Source organism: Carassius carassius, chromosome 23, assembly GCF_963082965.1.
Source record: "Carassius carassius chromosome 23, fCarCar2.1, whole genome shotgun sequence".
Classification (NCBI taxonomy): Eukaryota; Metazoa; Chordata; class Actinopteri; order Cypriniformes; family Cyprinidae; genus Carassius; species Carassius carassius.
This window is the reverse complement of record NC_081777.1, coordinates 32,466,923-32,472,340: the sequence shown is the minus strand read 5'-3', so window position 1 is coordinate 32,472,340 and position 5,418 is coordinate 32,466,923.

Here is a 5,418-nt window from a genome sequence, read left to right as displayed (position 1 = left end):
AAGATGCACATTTCAAGTTTACCGCAAACACAGCACATTTAAAAGCTAAAAAAATATATATTCCATTTTCCAGGGAATATTAGAAAGTCACAAAATGTAACCCAAAGCAATTTTTACAGACCTAATAACAGCTCTGAAGCATCTGAATCTGTGTACGTGTGTATCTCATGTGGCCCAGCCATCATTAAACCATGAAATAAATACAGATCCATGGGAGAAACCTAATCAGAATATTGATCCCATAACATAAAAAATCATGACATTCAGATCAATCTCTAGCGCTGGAGGACGTTTGTACAGGACAATGGATGAAGCAGTAAAGAACAGCAGTGCCTTCATTACAGGAGTATGTACAGCCGTGGGCCGGCGGAGGGGTGATCTGTGCTTCAGACGGACCCCCAGCAGCTGCAGGACACAGAACAACAGCATCAGATCACAGCTCAGAGCTAAACACAACATGGTCTGATCGGATCTCATGATGCCGTCAGACGAGCAACAGAAGCAGAACATGAACTCAGATTGGATTGGATAGACTTCACATCACTTTTCATGAGCAGCGCTGAACCTTTCATCAGAAACACTTTACACAGAAACACACGATCGAATCAGAAGAACAGTACAGCAGCACCATATCTGCTGGAGCTTTCCATTCATCTAAATGCTTTTAAGACCTGCACATTCAAATAAATATCATATGAGAAGGGTAGAGCAATTTATAGTCAAAATACTATGTGAATAAAGTCGAAATATTACGAGAATAAAGTCGAAATACTATGTGAATAAAGTCGAAAATTACGAGAATAAAATCGAAATGTTTCGAGAATAAAGTCTTACTCTAATATAGTAATTAGACTTTATTCTCGTAGTATTTCGACTTTATTCTCATAATATTGAAACTTTATTCTTGTAATATTTAGACTGTAGTCTCATAGTATTTCGACTTTATACTCATAATATTTCGACTTTATTCTCGTAATATTTAGACTTTATTCTCGTGATATAGTAATTAGACTTTATTCTTGTAGTATTTCGACTTTATTCTCGTAATATTTAGACTTTATTCTCGTGATATAGTAATTAGACTTTATTCTTGTAGTATTTCGACTTTATTCTCGTAATATATAGACTTTATTTCTCGTAGTATTAAGGCTTTATTCTCGTAAGTATTTAAACTTTATTCTCGTAAGTATTTAGACTTTTATTCTCTTAGTATATCGACTTTATTCTTGTAATATATAGACTTTATTCTCGTAGTATTTCGACTTTATTCTCGTAGTATTTCGACTTTATTCTAGTAATATTTAGACTTTATTCTCGTAGTATTTCGACTTTATTCTCGTAGTATTTCGACTTTATTCTCGTAGTATTTCGACTTTATTCTCGTAGTATTTCGACTTTATTCTCGTAGTATTTCGACATTATTCCAGTAGTATTTCGACTTTATTCTCGTAGTATTTCGAATTTATTCTCGTAGTATTTTGACTTTATTCTCGTAGTATTTTGACTTTATTCTCATAGTATTTAGACTTTATTCTCGTATTATTTCGACTTTATTCTTGTAGTATTTAGACATTATTCCAGTAGTATTTCGACTTTATTCCAGTAGTATTTCGACTTTATTCTCGTAGTATTTAGACTTTATTCTCGTAGTATTTAGACATTATTCCAGTAGTATTTCGACATTATTCTCGTAGTATTTCGACTTTATTCTCGTAGTATTTCGACTTTATTCTCGTAGTATTTCGACTTTATTCTCGTAGTATTTCGAGTATTTCGACTTTATTCTTGTAGTATTTAGACATTATTCCAGTAGTATTTCGCCTTTATTCCAGTAGTATTTCGACTTTATTCTCGTAGTATTTCGACTTTATTCTCGTAGTATTTCGTGTATTTAGACTTTATTCTTGTAGTATTTAGACATTATTCCAGTAGTATTTCGACTTTATTCCAGTAGTATTTCGACTTTATTCTCGTAGTATTTAGACTTTATTCTCGTAGTATTTAGACATTATTCCAGTAGTATTTCGACATTATTCCAGTAGTATTTCGACTTTATTCTCGTAGTATTTCGACTTTATTCTCGTAGTATTTAGACTTTATTCTCGTAGTATTTAGACTTTATTCTCGTAGTATTTAGACTTTATTCTCGTAGTATTTAGACATTATTCCAGTAGTATTTCGACTTTATTCTCGTAGTATTTCGACTTTATTCTCGTAGTATTTCGACTTTATTCTCGTAGTATTTTGACTTTATTCTCGTAGTATTTAGACTTTATTCTCGTAGTATTTAGACTTTATTCTAGTAATACTTAGACTTTATTCTCGTAGTATTTAGACATTATTCCAGTAGTATTTCGACTTTATTCTCGTAGTATTTCGACTTTATTCTCGTAGTATTTCGACTTTATTCTCGTAGTATTTTGACTTTATTCTCGTAGTATTTCGACTTTATTCTCGTAGTATTTCGACTTTATTCTCGTAGTATTTCGACTTTATTCTCGTAGTATTTCGACTTTATTCTCGTAGTATTTAGACATTATTCCAGTAGTATTTCGACTTTATTCTCGCAGTATTTCGACTTTATTCTCGTAGTATTTCGACTTTATTCTCGTAGTATTTCGACTTTATTCTCGTAGTATTTCGACTTTATTCTCGTAGTATTTCGACTTTATTCTCGTAGTATTTCGACTTTATTCTCGTAGTATTTCGACTTTATTCTCGTAGTATTTCGACTTTATTCTCGTAGTATTTCGACTTTATTCTCGTAGTATTTCGGGGGGGTGATCTGTGCTTCAGACGGACCCCCAGCAGCTGCAGGACACAGAACAACAGCATCAGATCACAGCTCAGAGCTAAACACAACATGGTCTGATCGGATCTCATGATTCCGTCAGACGAGCAACAGAAGCAGAACATGAACTCAGATTGGATTGGATAGACTTCACATCACTTTTCATGAGCAGCGCTGAACCTTTCATCAGAAACACTTTACACAGAAACACACGATCGAATCAGAAGAACAGTACAGCAGCACCATATCTGCTGGAGCTTTCCATTCATCTAAATGCTTTTAAGACCTGCACATTCAAATAAATATCATATGAGAAGGGTAGAGCAATTTATAGTCAAAATACTATGTGAATAAAGTCGAAATATTACGAGAATAAAGTCGAAATACTATGTGAATAAAGTCGAAATTTACGAGAATAAAATCGAAATGTTTCGAGAATAAAGTCTTACTCTAATATAGTAATTAGACTTTATTCTCGTAGTATTTCGACTTTATTCTCATAATATTGAAACTTTATTCTTGTAATATTTAGACTGTAGTCTCATAGTATTTCGATTTTATACTCGTAATATTTCGACTTTATTCTCGTAATATTTAGACTTTATTCTCGTGATATAGTAATTAGACTTTATTCTTGTAGTATTTCGACTTTATTCTCGTAATATATAGACTTTATTTCTCGTAGTATTAAGGCTTTATTCTCGTATTTAAACTTTATTCTCGTAAGTATTTAGACTTGTATTCTCTTAGTATATCGACTTTATTCTCGTAGTATTTCGACTTTATTCTCGTAGTATTTTGACTTTATTCTCGTAGTATTTCGACTTTATTCTAGTAATATTTAGACTTTATTCTCGTAGTATTTAGACTTTATTCTCGTAGTATTTCGACTTTATTCTCGTAGTATTTCGACTTTATTCTCGTAGTATTTCGACTTTATTCTCGTAGTATTTCGACTTTATTCTCGTAGTATTTCGAGTATTTCGACTTTATTCTCGTAGTATTTCGACTTTATTCTCGTAGTATTTCGACTTTATTCTCGTAGTATTTCGACTTTATTCTCGCAGTATTTCGACTTTATTCTCGCAGTATTTCGACTTTATTCTCGCAGTATTTCGACTTTATTCTCGTAGTATTTCGACTTTATTCTCGTAGTATTTCGACTTTATTCTCGTAGTATTTCGACTTTATTCTCGTAGTATTTCGACTTTATTCTCGTAGTATTTCGACTTTATTCTCGTAGTATTTCGGGGGGGTGATCTGTGCTTCAGACGGACCCCCAGCAGCTGCAGGACACAGAACAACAGCATCAGATCACAGCTCAGAGCTAAACACAACATGGTCTGATCGGATCTCATGATTCCGTCAGACGAGCAACAGAAGCAGAACATGAACTCAGATTGGATTGGATAGACTTCACATCACTTTTCATGAGCAGCGCTGAACCTTTCATCAGAAACACTTTACACAGAAACACACGATCGAATCAGAAGAACAGTACAGCAGCACCATATCTGCTGGAGCTTTCCATTCATCTAAATGCTTTTAAGACCTGCACATTCAAATAAATATCATATGAGAAGGGTAGAGCAATTTATAGTCAAAATACTATGTGAATAAAGTCGAAATATTACGAGAATAAAGTCGAAATACTATGTGAATAAAGTCGAAAATTACGAGAATAAAATCGAAATGTTTCGAGAATAAAGTCTTACTCTAATATAGTAATTAGACTTTATTCTCGTAGTATTTCGACTTTATTCTCATAATATTGAAACTTTATTCTTGTAATATTTAGACTGTAGTCTCATAGTATTTCGACTTTATACTCATAATATTTCGACTTTATTCTCGTAATATTTAGACTTTATTCTCGTGATATAGTAATTAGACTTTATTCTCGTAGTATTTCGACTTTATTCTCATAATATTGAAACTTTATTCTTGTAATATTTAGACTGTAGTCTCATAGTATTTCGATTTTATACTCGTAATATTTCGACTTTATTCTCGTAATATTTAGACTTTATTCTCGTGATATAGTAATTAGACTTTATTCTTGTAGTATTTCGACTTTATTCTCGTAGTATTTCGACTTTATTCTAGTAATATTTCGACTTTATTCTCGTAGTATTTCGACTTTATTCTCGTAGTATTTCGACTTTATTCTCGTAGTATTTCGACTTTATTCTCGTAGTATTTCGACATTATTCCAGTAGTATTTCGACTTTATTCTCGTAGTATTTCGACTTTATTCTCGTAGTATTTCGACTTTATTCTCGTAGTATTTTGACTTTATTCTCATAGTATTTAGACTTTATTCTCGTAGTATTTAGACTTTATTCTCGTATTATTTCGACTTTATTCTTGTAGTATTTAGACATTATTCCAGTAGTATTTCGACTTTATTCTCGTAGTATTTAGATTTAATTCTCGTAGTATTTAGACATTATTCCAGTAGTATTTCGACATTATTCCAGTAGTATTTCGACTTTATTCTCGTAGTATTTCGACTTTATTCTCGTAGTATTTAGACTTTATTCTCGTAGTATTTAGACTTTATTCTCGTAGTATTTAGACTTTATTCTCGTAGTATTTAGACTTTATTCTCGTAGTATTTAGACATT